The following is a 21,610-nucleotide window of genomic DNA, read 5'->3' as shown; positions in this document are numbered from 1 at the left end:
TAAGAGACACAGGTTCGATCCCTAGGTGGGGAAGATCCCCTGGAGGAGGGCATGGCAACCCACTCCAGTATTCTTGCCTGGAGAATCCCATGGACAGAGGAGTCTGGCAGGCTACAGTCCATGGAGTTGCAAAGAGTCGGACATGACTGAAGCAACTTAGCACACATACGAGGGCTGGGGAGGAGAGTCTTTGCATCTAAAAAACATAGATTATTCTCACATTTGATGGATTAAAGTGTGTCTGCTAAATAAACAAAAATAAAAAATAAGCAAAACCTGAGAACTAGAAAGAACCTTAAAATCACTAGTCCGACCTTCTCATTGAGACCCAGAAAGGGCTCAGCATCCCATGGTTAGGGCAAGAGCCACCTGACATTCAGATTCAGGTTACCAGCAGAGCAGAAATCCTTCCATGCACCTACTCTTTACCGCTGTAGGACTAAAGGATCTCAAGGCATGTGTGATGTACCAACTGGGGGATACAAAGTTACATGATATTCCCTTCTGGTCAATACTGCTACATACAATTTTATATTCATACTATCTCTTTCAGTTCTCATCCATGAGTCACCATTATGCACAACCCCAGTGTAAAGTCATTGCCCTAAGTAGTGGGGAAAGTAATGTCTTTTGAGTCCACCTCTCCATAACAATTCCAAGTTTTTCTTTGAAGCCATCTGACTCAGTGACTTCCAAGATTCCAACCAAAAACTTGTTTGATCTGATCTAAACTTGCCATGTTTCAGTGAGAAAACATGGTTTGGGTCAACCTCCTTGAGCTGCCTATGCTCGAAATGCTTCCTCCTACTTTCTGAACGCACCACTTCTCCGCACTGTCCAGTACAGCAGCACCAGCCACATGCACTGCGTAAATTACATTCTAATTACTCAGCGGCTTCCCCGTGGTCCAGTGGTTAAGACTCCATGCTTCCAGTGAAGTGGGTGTGAATTGGGGAACTCAGATCCCACATGCTGTGGGGTGCAGCCAAACTATTTTTTTAATTCCTCAAAATTAGATAAAATGTAAAATTCAGTCACATGCTCTGCATATCAAGTGTTCACTACCTGCAGGTGAACTGTGACCACAATACTGTACAGCACAGATACAGAACATATTCACCATCAAGGAAAACTATTGGACAATGCTGCCCTGGGAGCTATAGATTTCTTCCCAACTAGATGGCAAATTCCTTAGTCTTCTCAAACACTGCATCTCTGAAACCCATTTGCTTTTTTATTTTTAAGCCCCTGCCAAAATGTGTGCATGCTAAGTTGTTTTATTTTGCCATCCTGATAGGTGTGTAGAGATACCTCTTTGTGGCTTTAATTGGCATTTCCTAATGGCTGATGATGCCAATCATATTCCTCGTGCTTGTTTGCTGTGTGTATAGACCCTTCAGTGAGATGTCTGTTCATGTCTTTTGCCTATTTCTATTGGATTGTGTGTTTTCGTACTATTCACCTTTAAGAGTCTTTACATATCTTCGACACTAGTCTTATGTGACATATGTGATTTGCAGATATTTTCTCCCAGCCTGCAGTTTTTTGACCTCATCATGAAGTCCTTCACAAAGTCTTTAATTCTTATGAGGTCAATTTATCCATTTTTCCTTTTATGGATCATGCTTTTGGAGTCAAGTCTATGAAATCCTCATCCAGTCTTAGATCCCAAAAAGTTACTTTTTTTTTTTTAACTGAAACTTTTATAATTTAACATTTTACATTTACGCCCATGATCCACTGTTAATTAATATTTGTATAAAGTGTGAGGCTGAGTTCAGTTTTCTGCCTATGAATGTCCAACTGCTCCAATATAATTCACTGAAAAAATTAACTTTCCTCTATTGGATTGTTTTTGCACTTTTGTCAAAAATCAGGTGGGGAGGAAAAGTTTTGAAGATCTTTGCACACTATGAATATACTTAACACTACTGAACTGTACACTTAAAAATGGTTAAGATGATAAATTTTATGTTATGTGTTTTTCACCACAATTAAAATATTCAAAAAACAATTAAAAATTAGTTGGGCATATTTGTATGGGTCTAATTCTGGATTCTACAGTAGATATTTAATATGTGTTAAAATCAGATAGAAGGATTCCTCCCACAGTATTTTTTTTAGTTTTGTTTCAGCTATCCTAAGTCCTGTGTAGAAATTTTTATTATCATTTTATCCTTCACAAAAAAAATTATAAAAGAACATATTTCATATAAGGAAAAAGAGACATTGATCTCTATTTTAGTCATCAAAAATTTGCTCATCAAATCCACTATCATTTCTTGGGCAACTTCTCTATGTTGGCACATGCTGACAAGACCTCACTTAATCTTCACAAAAATCTATGCAACATGTACTATCTCCATTTCTATATACAAAGTAACTGAAGATCAGAGAGGTTAAGTAGTTTTCCCGAGGACACACACATAAAGAGTGGTAGAATCAAAATCTGCACATAAATCTGTTTGATCCCAAAGCCCATGACTTTCCATTGTGCCATTTCCTACACCTTTCACAGTGTCTAACCATCTGCTTGATAATCTCTGTTTAATCTCAGGGATACAAAGGTGAGTAACACATGCTCATGTTTTTGAGAATCTCTTAGATTTTTTCCAGCAGTTTTCAGCCTTCAAGGTAACAGGCTAAGAGTTGGTTCAGTCAAGGTACAATGCCCTTTTTCCATCTTCCTTTACTGAAACTGTTTTTCTCCCTTCAATCTTACCTTTTCTAACAATGGCTAACCACTTAATCCACCCAAATTTCTCAACCTGAAAGATCACAACCATTCTTCTCTGCTAAGCCTACCATTAACTCTCAGGTACTGAGAGTCCTATATTATCCTATTCGGTAGGTAGGGGAGACAGGAGACAGAGCAGCTCCTCCAGATCAAAGACGGGATAAGTGACTTTAGTCTTCAATAGAAGTCACCTTTACCATTTGACAAAGGCCAGCTGATAGCTGGAATACTGCTTGTCTGTGCAGGAGCTACTTTGCAGACACTATAGCTCCTTATGAGTTCCCACTGTCAACACACAGGCAATTGGGTCACAACACAATAATGCAATTCTATTTAAAATGGTATTTGCATTTCATTAATATCTGCTTTTAAGGTATCAGTCAGGAGAGGGAACGACAATATGGAGTTGCCTATCTTTCCCATTGCAAACATATGACTTCATTAGCATTCTCATGTGAGCAGTGAAATTTCTCACTTTCCTAGAAGGTTAAGAAGGTCAAAATGGTTTCCATCGCCTATCATAAAAATAACTATTGGTTTCTACAGTGGGATCTTGTGCATATAATGATATCTCACCAGAAACTGATCAGTAGAAGCAGGTCATATTAAAGAACTCTCTAGGGTCTATGTTCAAATATCATGCAATGCAACAGGCTTACAGAGATGATAAAGGACTGACCCCAACCTTAAGAATCACAACAGCAATTAACTATAAAATAAAACATGCCAAAACAAACGTTTATATAGAGCTCCACTGAAGCCAGAAGGAATAAAATTTTTTACTCAATCAAAAGAGGTCAGGAGGGCTCCCCTGGTGGCTCAGTGGTAAAGAATCCACCTGCTAATGCAGGAGACACGGGTTCGATCCTTGATCCAGGAGATCCCCCATGCTGCAGAGCAACTAAGCCCATGCACCACAACTACTGAGCCTGTGCTCTAGAGCCCGGGAGCCACAACTCCTGAAGCTCACACATCCCAGAACCTGTGTTTCGAAATAAGAGAAGCCAGTGCAATGAGAAGCCCTAGCACTGCAACTAGAGAGTAGCCTGAGCAGCGACGAAGACCCAGTATGGCCAAAAAAAAATAAATTCTTTAAAAACAGAAGTCAAGAAAAACTGCGGAAAATTTGAGATTCGAGTTAGTTTTAAAAGGTTTCCAACCACAGACACAAGTCAAGAAAAAGACTATCTTGGGGGAAAAAATTTTTTTTAACCTATGTTCCTCAATGAGAAGTTTTGACTTCAGAATTCTTCTCCAATATGAATATCGTCAGGTCCTTATCTGTAAAGTGGTGCTGACGTCACCTCCCTTCAAAGAGATACTATGAAAAATGCCTGTGACACTCCTGATAGAATGGAAATAATTTCCAAAGCAGGTGTGCAAAATATGTGTCCATACTCTCCCTATGACGCCCATTCCTGGAGGCTGCACTTCAAGTCTGGCAGAACACAGACTTGCACCAGACAGCTCCCCTACTCTGACCACCTCCTGTCATCGGGGGAACCTACCAACGAAACAGCTCATATCTCTGAAAAAAGGCAGAAAATATTTCAAGGGGTGAACCTGCTTAACATCAGACCCACACAGATGCATCACAAAGACTGAGATGCGTAATATGCAACGAAATTCAAATACCAGTTAATCAGCGTGTTAGTAGAGGGGAGATTCCCAAAAGGGAATGTGAGAGATGTCAAAGGACTCTCTGCTGTCCAGATAATGCGGTCCCCTTTCACCAGTGACCAAATCACTCATTTTTCACCCAAACACCTGAAGCTGTACTAGAGAGTTTAAGTGCTTATCATATTAGGGCATGCATATTTAAATGATGTGGCATTCAATAAGACTTCAATGGTACTCCCAGCAAACTCCAGGCTGACTCAATTCTCATCAAAAGTTCACGTGGGAGAAATCCTATTTGTTGAAGTTGGTCCCAGGGATGAGCTGCTCTTGGCCTGCTCAGTCAATGAGGCTGTCAGAGCACCGCCTAGACAACACCAAAGGAGGCTAAAAGAAACAGTCCTATGAAGTCCTTCTTACCTGTGTGGCAGGTATGTCATGGAGCATGTTAATCAGCCATATAAAACTCACCTTTTCTGCAGAAATGCCAGATATATTTTCCTTAGATCTTGACACAATACAGGTTCTGCATCTCCTGGAAAGAAGGTAAATTTTTATTTTATAGGCATGATAACTATCATTACTAATTCTCTCTCTGTATATATATATGTATCTTTTTTCTTTGGCAACTAGGAAACACACATACAGTTATGATGCACCCATACAACTGACATGCCTTTGTGGTTAATGCATAAGCTCTGTGGCATTATTATTTTTTCCCTCATTTTTTCCTTCACCCTTATTTTATTGTTTATTTTTCTATGTTCTTATTTCTGTAGGATATAAAAAGTAAATTCCCAAACAGGTGAATACACATTATAGGTTGTTATTTAGTCACTCAGTTGTGTCCGACTGTTTTGCAAGCCCATGGACTGTAGCCCTCCATGCTCCTCTGCCCATAGGATGCTCCAGGCAAGAATACTGGAGTGGATCACCACTTCCTTCCCCAGGGGATCTTCCTGACCCAGAGATCAAACCCGTGTCTCCTGCGTTGGCAGGTGGATCCTTTACCACTAAGCCACCTGGGAAACCCACAAGTTGATATCTGTCTATAATTTATGCAGGTTAGTAAACGGCATCACCACAGGCTGTGGGGCAGGAAAAGAAGAGTTCCGGGAAAGAATGTCTGTGATGGTACCAACGACTCTAATGCCAGGATCCACAGGCTGCGGTCACTCTCTGAATGTGTGTTTTACCAAATGTCTTAAAAACATTTCCTCAGAATGGTCATAAAGAGGAGACAAGGAAGGAAGAATTGATGGATACAGTTTTAAGGCTGTTGCACTTCTTTAAATGTATAACTAAATTCGATCCTATGTTTATACCTCTTTAAACACTTCAGAAATAAATTCAGAATCATAAAATGATGATTCTTTTAACCCATATTTTCATGAAATACAGCAGATAGAGTTATAACTTAGTCACTTGTCTTAACATGGATTGCCCCGGAAAGCAGAGTTTGGAAGAAAGACTCCTGTGAGTCCTTTACTGAGATACAGGATTCCAAGGAAAAGGTATGAGTGACAGTGTCAGCAAAGCAGGCCAGAAGGAGGAGCCATTATAAATATTCATTATCAAATTGGTCTCCACTATTGACAACTGGCTTCTCAGTCCTACAGGACTGTCTGATATGCCATATAAAATATGTTTCAGAAGCAATTCCCTGGTGGTCCAGAGGTTAAGAATCTGTCTTGTCAGTTCACTAAATTACAGTTTTTCATTATTATTCATCGTCTGTATCCATCATAACCACTATACATACCATTTCTTCTGTACTTGAATATATAAAACGTGAACCACAGTGCCATAAGATTAACTTCACATACAGAACATATTTTTTTCCTGAGGTCCTGTGGACTAGCAAATATATATATATATTGCTCTGTTAAGTTTTTTATACTTCATATATGTAATAAAGGAATATGATCTTAAAAAAAAAAAAAAAAAAGAATCTGTCTTGTAATGCAAGGGATGCAGGTTCTATTCCTGGATGTGGAACTGAGATTCTCACATTCCATGGAGCAACTAAGTCTGCATGCAGCAACCACTGAGCCCATGTGCCACAACTAGAAAGAGTACGTGCATGCAACAAAAGATTCTCATGACACAATGGACATCCCCTGTGCCACAACTAAGACCCAACACAGCCGAATAAATAATAAATAAATAACATTTTGTAAATGTTTTAGAACTGTGAGTAGGGAGGAGAAATATTATTTACCAGTTCCCAATGTCCATTGATCAAAGTTCACCCCATCAGTATTGATGCCCCACATTTCCAAGTTGTCAATGTGTGGATGCCCAGTGGGTTTCCATGGCAGCCTCTGCTGCAACAACAGAGTATCTCCGGGGTGCAACTAGAGATGGGAGTAATGGGCCAGAGGCATCTGCAGGAAGCAGGTCAGATCCTGTTGAGAAATGACCAGTGCCCACAGTGTCATATTCCTGGGAATTTATTCAAAACAAACAAATAACCTCTACATTCTTTTCTACCCCCCATCCTGATCTGTCTATAATCTGTTTAAAGATTGAAAGAAAAAAAGAGCAGTCTGCACAAAGCATTGGTCAGATTAAAAACCAAAGACTAAAGCTGACATTAGCACTAGAGAACAGGTGGACTGGAAGTATCCCATTGTGTGATGTGAGTATTAAATTAAATTAAGGAGTAACATCGCTGCAGGTATGACAAGGGATCAGGTGCCCAAGCATCTTCTATCTGAAAGAGCCCATCATGAGGGACCCAGCCCACTACCAATTTAAACACTGTGCACTCAATAATCTCTGTCTCGCAAAAGAATGCCAAGTTAAAAGAAGCAGGCAGCAGCTGTGTGAACAGAAAACTCAGGCTCAGACATCCAAAACGTATTCAGAAACTTTGGCAGCCTAAGATTACCAGAGCATAAGATTAGAACCTTTTGCTATTGCCATTAGAATTTGTAGCAAAGACATTTAACTCCAGCAGCGGAAGGTAGTTGCAAGAATAAGGCAGGAGCTAAAAAAAAAAAAAAAAAAGGCAGGAGCTGTGAATAAGGCTCAGGGCCTTTTTACACCTTGAATAAGTGAGTGACAGTTAAACATTTCTCCTTAGAGGGAAATACAATTTCAAATGCATTATTAAAAGACATAATACAAAATTAAGGTAATGAAAATAAATAGTCTTAATGTAATGAGAAATTATCACAACATTTCTATAAAGGCTCTATTCCTTTTAATATAAATTTTCTATGAATCATTTATAACTATTCATTAAATTTTTATAGGGAAAACATAAGTGAGTGGGCTTTATGGGGTTCTAGCTCTGTCTTACATTAGGGAATCATCTTAGCAACATTTCTCAGAGTGGGTTGTATGGATATTAAAAGGGCTTCTGTGAAAAGAGTATTTCCTGGTAAGATGTGCTTGAGAAACTCTGGGTTAAACATGGTAAACCAGTCCCCTTTCTGTAGACATTTCATCTTCCTGAATCAAGATTGCAACATAAGTCATTTCCTACTTCGGTCTCCATCGGCAGAAGACCAACTTACAGCTCTCCAGAGACAAGACTCCACGAGGAAAATCCCAGAGCCTGGTGGAGAGGCACAGAGACCAAGAAGGATCTCACTTGAAGGGGAGGAGAAGTGCCTTCACTTGGAACGCATGGAACCTCCCCCAAGGCCAGCACAGAGCCCCACTGAGAGGGCCCCCATGGCCTCCGGTTCCTCCCGCAGAAAAAGAGAGCCCAAGGTGGACACCAGCACCCTCACATTGCAGGATGCTTCCCAGAAGACCCACTCGGGTCTCCCCTCACGGGGCTCACTAGGGGAATGTGCAGTTTGACCACAGATGGAGAAGGGGGCAAGGCTTACAGCAACCAGCATTCAGACGGTAGTGGACTAAGATCTTCCTTGCAGCAGCCCCCAATAGACATACCTGCCAGAGGTGTGCCTCTCTGCAGAGCTGAGCCAATAGCCCCACCTGGCCAGGAAGCTTGGTCGTCAGCTCTGCCCAGTTTGGATATCAAGCCAACGGGCAGTACCAATGTGGACCCCATTCTATGGCCCTGCTTGGGCAGGGAAGCAAATTCATAGCTCTGCCCAACTGCTAAGCACAGCCCCCAATCTCACCCCTCCAGGAAGCCCAGCCACTGATGCCTGGAAGACATGGAGCACAGCTTACAATCCGTCCAGGCAGAGAGCCATGCAAGCAGCCCGGCACAACTAGTGAACACTGGCTAAAGTCCCTCACAACCAGGGAGACTGAGCAGCCTCAGAGCCTACAGCCCACGCCAGCGGAGCTCAGCCTACAGCCCTGCCCTCCTGCTGAACAACAGCCTTCTGGTCTGTCCGGGCAGGGAGCTCAGCCAGAGACTCTGTGCAATGATGCAGCAGAGCCTGCAGCCCCACCGGACTAGGGAGCTTGGAAAAGAGACCACGCCTACCCCTGAAGCACACTCTCCAGCCCTGCCCACCTGAGGGACAGCTACCGAGTGCACAGCCCAATAGCAGCCCTGCCCAACTTCTGGGTACAGCGTGTGACCCCACATGAAGCCAGACCCCCTAGACCCCACCGGTCCAGGAGCAGTGGTGGAGTACCACCCACAGCCCTGCCCTTCTGCGGAGTCCAGCAAGCGGTACCACCCTGATGCTGAATAGAGCCTGCCACCCTGCCTGATCAGAAGTGACTGCAGAGCCCAGCTAGTGGCCCAACCTGAATGCAAAACCGATAGCAGCCCCACTCAACTAGGGAGCCCACCCCAGGTCTCTGCTTGAACAGGAAGCTCAGCCAAAGGGCTACCAACCATGGAGCCCAGCCAGCAGCACCCTCTTCACTAAACCTCAGAGCTCAGGTAGTGATCTCGCCCAACTAAAGATCCTGATAGCAAGCCCACCTGCCAACAGGTGCTACCAACCAACCTCTCCAGTACCCTAAAGCTGAGCTGAATGAGATAAATGAAAACGGAAATACAACATACTAAAACTTATGAGATGCAGCAAAAGCAATTCTAAGAGGAAAGTTAATAGCTATAAATACATAGATTAAGAAAGAGCCACATAAACTGCCTAACATGCACCTCAAGGAACCAGGAAAAGAAGAACAGACTAAGCCCAAAGGTAGCATAAGAAATTACATAATAAAGATCAGAACAGAAATAAGTAAGAAAAATAAAACTAAAGAGTTGGTTCTTTGAAGAATAAGCAAATTGACAAACCCTTCGCAGAACTAAGCAAGAAAAAATGAAATACAAATGTAAGAGGAGGAACTTCAGCAGACACTGAAGAAATACAGACAATCAGGAGAGACTCCTATGAGCAATACACACCAATAAATTGGACACTCTAGAGGAAATGGGCATATTCTATTTATTACTCCTGTACTGTACAGGAATCCGTGTAGAAACATACAGTCTACCAAGACTGAATCATGAAGAAACAAAGTCTAAACAAACCCATAACAAGTAAGGAGACTGAATCAATAATCAAAGCCTCTCAACAAAGAAAAGCCTCTCTATTATAGGTACCGGGGGTACAGCAGTGAACAATTTTGTGAAGTTCAATAAACTTAGCAGCTTAAAACAACACACATCTATCTTTCTGTGGGTCAGGAATTCAAGCCTTGGTTACCTGGGTTCTCTGCTAAGTTGGGATAATGTGTAACACAGAAATAAACAACAGTCACATGGTGTGAAAATTAGAGTTGGAGCTGATGGTTCTGTGGCACCAAGGGATGAAGTCTTTAATGGAATGTCCTAGTTTTCTGTCCTTATCCCTATCTGTCCGAAGAGAAGATGAAAGAAGAAGGACAGAGATAAAGGCAACTAATACTCATCAAGTGCTTACAATCTGCGAGGCACTATAATAAGTACATAAATTATCTTGTTTATTCTCCAAAATGCTTTGAGATGATAACTGTCATTCTCCTTTTACAGAAGAGGAAGTCATGATCACATATGGCTATTAGGAGGATTAAATAACAAAGTATCTATCAAGCACCTGGCACAGTACCTGGAAAATAGTAGGCAGTAAGTATTCGTTAGCATTGCTTCTTTCCCCTTACAGAGAAACATAATCAGGCTGGGAAACAAAGACATCAGCGACTCGCATACCACATCTGCAATTATTACAGTACTACCAGAGAAAAAAAAGACCTGAAAGGATACGTGAGTCAAGATTCGAAATTAATCCTGACAGTCAAGAGTACTGGGCCAAAACTACCAAGATGAAATGAAACAGGGTTAATGTAAAGACCTACATTTAGGTTTGAAAAATTAATCTTTCTTGATTAATGTAAGCTTAGGAGAAAACTTGACTAGACAGTAACTCCCATAAAACAGAGCTAGGGTTAACCACAAGCTTAATACGAGCCAAAAGTGCTGCATGGATCCTAGAAAAATAATTATCTTGCTCTTGATCTTCATTAATTCAAGAACAGTATACCAACAGCGATTCAAGAAGAGAGGAATCCCAGCACACTCAGCACTGGCCAAAGTGCAGCTGGAGAACAGGGCTGAGGTCTGGGCTCCATGTGTTAAGAGGAAACTAACAGACTGGAGCTCTCTGGATCTGAGTGAGCAGGTTGTGAGGCCTCTGGACTATGACACCCAAGGCATGACTGAAGGAATGCAGATAATCTTCTAAACATTGATTCAGCCCATCCCCACTGCTCATTCTGCAACCAATGTCTGCTCCACTAGCTGAACTCACAGCTGTGCCCTGTGGTCCGTCACTCACAGTGTGGGCATGGAGTCGGGTCTGAGCATCAGAGGACTGTGGTGCTTATATAAGCTCCCCCACTAACTATGGTACAACCTTGAACAAGCTCCTTAACCCCTCTGGGCCTCAGGTCCTTGAGTTATAAAGTGAGGAGTTGGGACTGAGATCTTTACAGAGTATTTGAACTGAAAACAGAAAGGATTCTGTGCCCAGTCACGACCCAGTCCCACAGATTAGATTACCGATAGCACGGCCATTCAGTTAGCCTCTGAATCCTTACTAGAACACAGCCTGAAACTTCTGTATCACCTAAATCAGGGTTACCAAAGAATTTTCCATGTGCATGAATGCCATCATATTAAGGACCCTGAAAATTCCCACAACCAAGAAGCCAGTATACTTGCTCCAGGGGAAGGAACATCTTTAAGTTTACCATAAATGTTTGTACTAAATATCTGTTAGCAGCCCCACTATATCAAACAATGACTTGGATTAAGGATAATTAGCTCTTTTAGTCCCCACTGAGCCTTCCTTTCTTCTTTTGGAGCCTCAAAGCAGCATCAGCAAAGAATAGTAGCCATCACACAGCCACACACTTGTGCTCCGGACACGTGTTAGCAAAGAAAGTAAGATCTTTCACATCATCTCATCCATCACCCCCATTTCTGGATGGAAGGGGCATCTAACCAACTTATCATTTCAACCACGTGCATACACTGGAGTCAGACCTCAGAATCCAGTGCTGACATCCAGATATTCTCAAATTATGGGCTATTCTCAGGTTATAGACCTCTAAAAATCAGTCATTTAATAGCTGTATTGAAAGAAGAGAAATAGTAGACATTTTGAAATATTCTTTCCAAAATCCTTACATTAAAAAAAAATTAGCCAAGGGGACTTCCCTGACGGTCCAGCGGTTAAGATTCCACACTTCCACTGCAGGGATATGGGTTTGATCCCTGGTTGGGGAGCTAAGCTCCTGCGTGCAGTGCAATATGGCCGGGGCAGGGGGGCGGGGGTGGAATGTAACCAAAAGCCTCAGTTATTAATGTCAGTAATATTTAAAGTCCAAAATTAGAATGATAGATACAAATGAAGCAAAGTATGAAAAAAAAAAAGACTTTTAAATCAGCAATTCATATTAGCATTGCTCTGTTGTCCATTTTAGCAAGAAATTGATTGTAAGGGCAAACTCCAGTATATCCTACAGCAATAATCTATGCTGTCTTTATAACCTTTAAAATGGCTTAATGAAGGCGAAGTTAAGTCTTGAAAGGTTTCATTGCGATTAAAGGCATGGTGCATTCGCCAGTTCTCTTTCATAATGTTAATGTGGTCTCCCTAGCACATAAAATTTAATTACTGAGAAACATAAAAGATCGCCTGGGGACCCACCTTGGATGGAAAATTGATAGGACCTTCATGTCTTTCCTCCTATTGCCCCCGCTCATCCATCCAAATCCTGTTTATCTTTCGATTCAAGCTCTAGCTCTAGCTCTCCCTCTCTTGCTTGAAATATTCCTCAGCCTTTCAATGATTGTTTTATGTTTGAAATCCTAGTGCTCCAGAGTGAGCCCAGAAGCATAAATCAGATCAGTACAAACGAAGGGACACAGGAAAGCCAGCACAAAGGGAGACTTGTGTGTTACAGATTGGGGGGGAAGCAGGGCAAAGTTGGGAGGGTGGAATGAAAGAGCTCTCAAACAAACCAAAACTCGGCTTACAATATCTGATGCAGTAGTTCCCCTATACCAGATACTCACTTATTCAATCATCATTACTTAAATCACCAGGTTCGACTCTTTATCTTTTCTTACCAGACGTATTACCTTGGGCAAGTCACAAAATCTTTCTGAGTCTCAATATATAGTTAGGATTAGGTTTGATGGGAGACTTTGGGGTGGAGAATAAAATAAACAACAGTGCCTAAACAGGATACAGATTTATTTCTCTCTAGGATAGGTAGGAGCTCAGAGATTCACAGTACAAAGCTGGCATGGAAGCCTGGCTGAGCAAAGTCCTCAGGGACTTAACTCCTCCCACTATAGAGTGTGGTCTCACCATCACGGCCCTAAGCAGTTGCCACATTCTAGGCAGCAGGATGGAAGGAGGGAGAACAGAAGGAGTAAACCATTAACAAGGGGACTTCCCTGGTGGTCCAGTGGTTAGGACTCCACGCTTCCACTGCAGGGGGTGTGGGTTGTATCCCAGGTCGGAGAACTAAGATCCTGCACGCCAGGTGGTGCAGCATAAATAAAGAAATACTTCTATGTCAAAAAATGTTAATAACAAAGAAACACAGTGGAGAGCTTATCTCATCAAAAGGGAGTTTATTAGAAGGACAGAAATTTTTAAAAAGGGAGGAGGAGGGAAGCCCTGACAAAAAGGAAAGAAATTCTTTGAATTAACAGAAATATTGTTATATACAATATATTAAGGAAGAATCCCATTTTGAGTGTCCAGCTCAGTCTAGTACTAAGCCCTCACAATTGAAAGGACCTGCAGTAGAAGTCTATAATTAAATGAGAGAGAAAACTGCAAAGAGATACACCAAAACGTTTGCTCATGCTTAGAAGGTAGGGCAATGCATGATTTCCTCCCTTACTTATTAAGATCACAGACAGAGTCTGGAATCGGACAGACATGAATTTGATCTGGGTGTCTGTAAGGTCTGGTTGTGACCTTAGAAAAGTTATTTAGCTTTCTCTGAACCCTAATACCTCAGAAGTGTATTGTAAGGTTTTAATGAAATTCTATGTGAGTGTGTATATGTGTGTGTGTGTGTGCAAAGGAGCACAGCACTTGGTGTGCAGTAAGCCAAGAAATCCCAGGGACGGCGGAGCCTGGTGGGCTGCCATCTATGGGGTCGCACAGAGTCGGACACGACTGAAGCGACTTAGCAGCAGCAGCAGCAAGCCAAGAAAAGCTGGTATTGTTACTTGTAGGGACCCCTGCCTCCCTTTGCCTGCCTTCCCCCATTTCTGAGCATTACTCACAGAAGGGCCACCCGAGGACACAGCAAGAAGACAATCCAGAAAGAGCGCCTTTTCTGGAAACCAGCCCTGCCAGCACCTTGATCTTGGATTTCCAGCCTCCAGGGCTGTGAGAAAATCAGTGTCCATCACTGAAGCCACCCGGTCTGTGGCATTTTGTAATGGCAGCCAGAACAGACTAGTACTGGTAGGCTGGAAACAGAGGGTACGTTAATTGCTACCATAATTGTAGTTCCCTACCTCTGAGAGAAGAAGCTGGCATTTTTCTCCTGAAAGCTTCCAAAATCTACCACACTTTTAATATGTAGGAACAGGGACCAACTCAGGTCATGTTGGGAGACTCTGGCTGAAACCAGGGAGAACTGGCTAATAAAAGCAAGCAAGAAAGTCTTCTACCAGCAGTTGGTGGGAAGGCAAAGTGAATTTATTGGCTATTCCCAGGGTAGAGCAAGTTTTCTGTGTGCACGTCTGGAGACAAAAACCTCTTTGTCAGCAAGTTTGGTGGGGGGAGGGTCTAGATTTGAGGTTGAACTGTTTGTATTTCTTTTACACATTGGGGTCCCTAAGTGAATTAAAGTTCAGCTACTTTAGGTAATTACAGTTCACTGTTTTTCTCTGAGCCAGAAAGGTCAGGGAGAAGGAGAGGAAATATGCCATGTCCCTGATCTCCTCTCCCTTCCTATCAAACCATCCTTCTTCCCTTCGGCCTCATCGGTTTGATAAACAGCTGCATTAAATTTAATCCCGAGCCGCTCTGCCACAGCTTCTCTTCTGAAAAAGATCCTCGGGGGAGTTTTCACACATTAAGAGAGTAGTCAACAGGCTGGCAGGAGGTGAGTCTTCCCCACTCATCGGATTTATGTCCACCCAGAAGCAAGACCGATAATCTAACAGCAATGCCTGCTGAGTGCGCATCATGGACCAGGCTCTGTGCTAAGAATTTTATACGTGTCAATCTCTATGTTCTTAGCGAAAATCCTCCCCATCCCTGACAGCAAATCGCCCTTCCTGTCTTGTTCCCCCACCAATCCTGTTTCCAAGGAGGTGATTCTCAAATGGCCCTGATGTGAGCAAGAGATGGGCGTGGATGCAGATTGGAAAACCCGTTTCAGGGTTTGTCCTTTCCTGACCTAACAGTGTCAGACATTGCAAGAGCAGCCTGGGAGAGAGTGGGATGGGAGAGGAAGTGCTAAGGAGAAAAGGGGTGCTGTCTTAGTATTTTCTGGCGGGAGAAAATACCAGCGGGAGAGTAGATGAGATGAATGATAACGTAGACCTAACATAGGGGCTGTTGCACAGTGTGTATCAGTAAACATTTATACTCAATAACTGTCTTTTAATTAAAGAAGAAATTTAGAAGGAAGTATTTTTTAATTTTCAAATTAGGTACTTCCCTGGCAGTGGCTTCCCTGGTGGCTCAGATGGTAAAGAGTCTGCCTGCAGTGTGGGAGACCCAGGTTTGATCCCTGGGTCAGGAAGATCCCCTGGAGAAGGAAATGGCAACCCACTCCAGTATTCTTGCCTGAAGAATTCTATGGACAGAGGAGCCTGGTGGGCTACAATCCATGGGGTCACAAAGAGTCGGACACGACTGAGTGACTCACTTTCACTTTCAGTTTCCCTGGCAGTCCAGGGGTTCTGGAAAGACTCTGCCCTTCCACTGCAGTGGGTGAGGGTTCAATCCCTGGTCGGGGAACTAAGATCCCACAAGCCACGAGGTGCGACCAAAAAAACAAATAAATAAATAAAAATTTTAAAGATAAAGATTTTTTAAAAGTCCAACATAAGGGAATCTCTCCCACTTGCTACAGTCAGACCACTAGAACCCAAAATTTCAGTGCCGTAGTAGCCTAAAAACCATTTTTTTACTGAAGAGCTTTTTAAATTTTTAACCCTGATAAGTGTTTCACAGTTATATATTCCTGCCATTGAAGCCAACTTTAAACAGTTGGAATCTGAAAAAGTTTATTATAGTGACTTTCACTAAGACCATAGAGATTGACGTGTCTGGTCCTAAGAGCATCCACTCCATCCTGAGGTTAAATTTGTCCAATTGTTTTTTCCCCAGAAGACCCCCAGGAATGATTCAAAGATCCTGAGTATTAGACTTACGGGGTTGTCCTCTTGACTCCTGACTAAAAGTGGAGCCGTCTTAGAGAAGACCATCGGAAGGCAGTCACCTCATTTCACTGCTGGTTCAGCAAAACTCAGTGGTCAGTGGCAGGCATGGAGGTACTGCCACTTAGACAAGCCTTCTCTGTGGCTCACATCCCAGATTTGCACTCAGACAGAAGCATAAGCTTCTCAAGGGGCCTCGATAACAAGTAGCCAAATTCATCCTGGGTGGCCAGACGGCTCTCTGTTCATCTCCTAGAAATACCCACACCCAAAACTGCTAAGTGAAAATTTACTGTTTATAGAAAACTGTTTTCCAGAGGGTGTTGTGTTCCCAGCAGGACAGCATTCTCCTCTGTGCTGGGAAAGTCCTTAGAAACCAGCTGACTCAACACTGTTGAAGAGGGCAGGACACAGTGTGGGTTTAAACCCCCTTGGAGAAGGGGCAGCTGGGTGGTAATGCCCCACTGGGGCATTCTCTGTAATAACACATCAACCAAAAAAGAAACAAGAATATTCCATTTGAACAAATTTATGATGCAGCCCCATAAAATAATTGTAAGCAAATGTTCAGAAGGGTGAGTTTGGTCTCTATGCAGTGATCTGGAAGTGTCTCCAAAATACACTATTTAAATAAACAAACAGGAAAAAACAGCTGATGTGCAAAAAAGCGAATATTGAACCCAGGAGTACTTTAGCAAGATATTTACAAGAGGGCACTGTTTTAATAGTGCTGTGATCTTTGTGTCTGTATTTCCTGTTACTTTGTGACCTTCCCCCTGTCAGGCAGCAGTTAGAATATGGTAGGTGGGCTAGGTGGGCTGACTCGGAGAAGCACTACACACAAGGAAGAGGTCAACTCCTGGCTTCTGTGTTTTTAAATAGGTCTTGATAATCCCGGCAGAAATAACAGGCGTGAGGGGTTCAAAACTCAAGGCCTTTGAGTTTTAAGAAGCTGGGCTTTTGAGATGCCTATCATTTTATGCCTCAAGCCACAGTCTTAGAAAACTTCTGCTCACTCTCAGTCTAAATGAAGACCCCTTGGACCAGCTGAAGGCAGTGAGTGAAATGCTGTCAGATCCCTGAAAAACAGCCCTGTGCCCTGCCACTGACCTTCTCCACCAGGTGCCCTGGGAGGATTGGATAGAAATCCCAGAGGAGTTGGAAGATCTGAGAGCAGAGAAGACCTGGGCCTGGCTGCAGGGAAAGAGCCCCCAGGAAGGAGGCAGGCATGCCGGAGTCCTCCCATGACCTGGAGGCAGAAGAGCCAAGACAGTCAAGTGGGGTACCCCTGAGACACAGCAAATTTCCCCTTGAGTAACACCCACCATGGATGGGAAGATTCGGATGCTTCCTAAAGACCCCAAAGGGGCCCAGAAGTAGCTGCGAGGCCAGAGTTCAGAGGCCTGGAAGCCAGAATGGGAAAAGCTGCCATTAGTACCTGCGTGGATCAGTGGCAGGACACTGATCAGGGACAAGGGCTCTAAGGTACCTGGGCGGCAGGTGACACGGAGGAGCGCAGCCTTTGTCCACCCCACACCTTGACTCTCTACCATCCTCCGTTCAAAGATCCCTCAAAACTTAATCACAGGTCCAGAAAAGAGAAGTGGTAAATGTTGAGATGTCTAAGATCAAGTTCATATGTCATGCTGCTCCTGCCGCTAAGTCGCTTCAGTCGTGTCCAACTCTGCACGACCCCAACAGATGGCAGCCCACCAGGCTCCCCTGTCCCTGGGATTCTCCAGGCAAGAGTAGTGGAGTAGGGTGCCATTGCCTTCTCCGTCACATGTTCTCCAGGCAAGAACACTGGAGTGGGTTGCCACTTCCTTCTCCAATGCATGAAAGGGAAAAGGGAAAGTGAAGTCGCTCAGTCATGTCCGACTCAGCGACCCCATGGGCTGCAGCCTACCAGGCTCCTCCGTCCATGCGATTTTCCAGGCAAGAGTAGTGGAGTAGGGTGCCATTGCCTTCTCCATCATATGTTATAATGGAAACTTACAAAACTATTTCAGCAACATGGATGGACCTAGAGATTTTCATAACTAAGTGAAGTAAATCAGGGAAGTATCATAGGATATCACTTCTATGTGGAGCCTTTAAAAATGTTACAAATGAACTTATTTACAAAACAGAAACAGACTCGCAGACATAGAAAACAAATTTATAGTTACCAAAGGGGAAAGTGGGAAGTGGGCGGAGATAAGCAAAGAGTTTGGGATTAACGGATACACACTACTATAGACAAAGTAGATAAACAACAAGGTTCTATTGTATAGCACAGAGAACTAATTTCAATATCTTGTAATAACCTATAATGGAAAAGAATTTGAAAATGAATATATACATATATATATGACTGAATCACTTTGTTGTACACCAGAAACTAACTCAGCATTGTAAATCAATTATACTTCAATAAGAAAAAGGAAGAAACTTAAAAATAGGATTCATTTCTACTACAGAAAAAATATATATTAACCATATTCTTGCCACCTGGTATGGTCTGAAGTGTGCCTCTGTTTTTCCTTATCTGTATGCAGGTATACATAGAAAAAAATTCTGAAATGGCTAACAGTAGTTACCCCTACAGAATGGAACTGGAGAAGAGGATGGAGATTTGTCTTTTTCATTTCATATGGCTAGTTTTTCTACCAAGAGCAGTAACATAAACGCCCCTTTCACTCAGCGGAGACAGAGGGGAGAATACGTTCCTAGATATGGAGTATTGACTCCTTGGAAGCTCACAGGGCTGTTGTGGCATCACCTAGGTAAACATGTGACCCCAGAATCTTCCACTGCCAATTACAGATTGTTCCCTTCACATTCCCTGAAGTCAAACAGGCCTTTTCCAGCTCAAACAATTTCTACCCACTTCACTCCCAGTTTGCAAGTCATTCCCAGGTTGCAATCGTTCTTATGGTTTTATTCTTTTTTTAGAGAGAGAGTAGATCTTTTTATTTATTTATATATTTATTTATTTATTTGACTGCACTGGGTCATGGCTGCAGCACATGGGATCTTTAGTTGTGGCATGTAGGATCCCTGACCAGGATCAAACTCCAGGCCCCCTGTACTGGGAGCATAGTCTTAGGCACTGGACCACCAGGGAAGTCCCTATCATTTTATTCTTAATGTAAAAGGATACCCACCAGTTCCTAACTGCTTACTAAATTTTACCCCCTGTTTCTGCAATGATGTGCTTGAAAAAACTCCAGATGCCATGGAATTCAAACTTCAATATCCACCATGATGTTTTCATTTGGTTCACGGCAGGCCAGCACCATCACTAATACACTTTTGACAACTGTTATGGGTCAAGATGATTCACCAGAATACAAAGTAATTGGCAGAAAGAGAGACCATAATAAACAACACATTGCAAAATGCAGTCAACTCAGGTTAGAGTGATAGAGCAGTCATTGGCTGAAAATATTTGCAGCGTGGAAAATTAATGCTGTTTACAAAGAATAGCTAATGTGTTTAGTAAAAAGCATACTGTGGAAGAATGGAATTCTGTACTATGGGGCAAAATTTGCACCAAGTATCCATTATTTCAAACAGGCCTAAACGGGAAAAAATAGTTTAGAAATAAATGGTTGCTTTCTGATTAACAAGAGAATAGACACAGTATATCTAGTGGAAAGTCAATTAACACAGTTGGCACATTCACTTACAAAAGTAGTGAGTTAATTAACATAGGGCTGGCAAGGTCATATATAGCTTAAGTAAGCAAATTCAGTATCCTATACAATTTATGGCTTATGTAAACAACTACAGTTTTCTACAATAAACACATTTTTCAACACTTTTGGTTATCAACTTTCCAGTTAAAATGTTACTTTCCCAGGAATTAAAAGTATACAGTTAAAAAACAGAAAGACTTAGAAAGCCTACTGCTTCTTCTTCTTGTATGTCCATAAGTATGAAAAAAGGAAGTATAACATGACGACAAGAAACAAAACACAGGAAGTTTTAAATTCACACAGGATCTTTGCCCCCCAGGTTAGTAACTAACGGCGGTCTTTGTTCTCTGTACCCTGTGGTTAACAAAATGTAAGAGGTTACAACCTTCTCTAGTTCACCTCGCTGAGCCACAGAGTAGAGCGACCTGCACTGAAATTTTCAGAGACTTCTCTCAATAAGATGTATTCTATCAAGTCTTCCATAAATTAGAATTGGTACCCATAATTTCTTGTAATTTTATGTAAGGTGGATTCAAAGTTCTAGTGGGGTTTTTTGTTTCTTTTAAAGCATATACTGTTACTTTCATAGCTCAATAACACTCAGAAAACGGAATTTTTTTATATAGATAACATATATGATATACTGCTTTCTGTAACTGATTGTTTTACATAAACACACACATCTATTTTAGAAAAATGTTCCAGAGGGAAATAGTGTTACAACAAATTAACACTGCAGGGAGCAGCATTAAACTGTTATCCATATATTACTTTTCTAATAAAAAAAGGGCACCCAGAAAATGCAAAAAATAACTTTTTTCCAGAACCAAAGGCCATTTTCAACATCAGTCAAGACTCACTGAAAACGATTTTAATAACACTCAGAGTTAGCATCTCCTCAACCAATGCTTCGGAGAAGGCAATGGCAACCCACTCCAGTACTCTTGCCTGGAAAATCCCATGGACGGAGGAGCCTGGTGGGCTACAGTCTGTGGGGTTGCACAGAGTTGGACACGACTGAAGCGACTTAGCAGCAGCAGCAGCAGTCAATGCCTATGCCTGGTTGCTCACCTTAGCTTTACTGCTCTGCTCTCCGGTGGTTGGTTGATGTCCTACAGCCAGAAAAAACCACCTTGCTAGGTAACACAGCAGGCCTTCTCTTGTCTACTCCCTCCTGAGGACACTGGGGTGAAGGGCTGGGTTGAGGGGCTGAGGAGCAGACGGAAACATGGCGCCCGGGAGCGAAGATGCTACAGGAAGATGGTACCTGGTACCTGAGAATGCGACCCGGAACAAGACTAGAAGGACTGCCAAACCAAAGGACAGAAACACGCAGTTCAGGAAAGGCCTTAGAGTGAGATTCTCCACTTGTTATTCCAACACACTCCAGTCTCTTCAGCCAAAACTACACTTCTAGCTCCTTCACGGGGCGTGCAGTTGAGTGTCCAACCTCCAGTGATGTGAAGCATGAGCAGGACTGGCATGTACTGAGGTCATTAAAGCTAGAGTCCCTTCTCCTCCCCTCTCTTTCCCTTCTGCTGACTTGACGCAACCCAGCACGGAGACCTTGGGAGCTACATGTTAGAGCTAGTTGAGCTCTGATGGAGGAGCCCCTGCCTCCTCGTTACTGCCTGGAGGAAAGCGTCGCTGACCAAAAACACCCCTTTCGGACCACAGAGAGGCAGAAATGAACTTCTACTGTGTTGGAGTCACTGTACACTTTGGAGTTTGTCATAAAGATCTCACATAGCCTAGTATACAACACGCATAACCTGC

At 42.6% G+C, this 21,610-nt stretch overlaps 1 long non-coding RNA gene across 1 annotated transcript in view; it reads right to left on the bottom strand.

Moving 5' to 3' along the window:
- The window catches only part of LOC145518714 (uncharacterized), a 71,535-nt gene that overhangs the window by 31,715 nt on the left and 18,210 nt on the right, over positions 1-21,610 (bottom strand). Inside the window, exon 6 of the long non-coding RNA XR_014063215.1 lies at positions 4,826-4,889. This is a non-coding gene — a long non-coding RNA (uncharacterized LOC145518714). The remainder of the gene's footprint in view (positions 1-4,825; positions 4,890-21,610) is intronic.

The sequence above is a fragment of the Giraffa tippelskirchi genome, chromosome 8 (genome assembly GCF_054371585.1).
Source record: "Giraffa tippelskirchi isolate mGirTip1 chromosome 8, T2T-mGirTip1v1.2.pri, whole genome shotgun sequence".
Classification (NCBI taxonomy): domain Eukaryota; kingdom Metazoa; phylum Chordata; class Mammalia; order Artiodactyla; family Giraffidae; genus Giraffa; species Giraffa tippelskirchi.
Note: the sequence above shows the minus strand (reverse complement) of the source record. Positions and strands in the feature narration are given on the sequence as shown.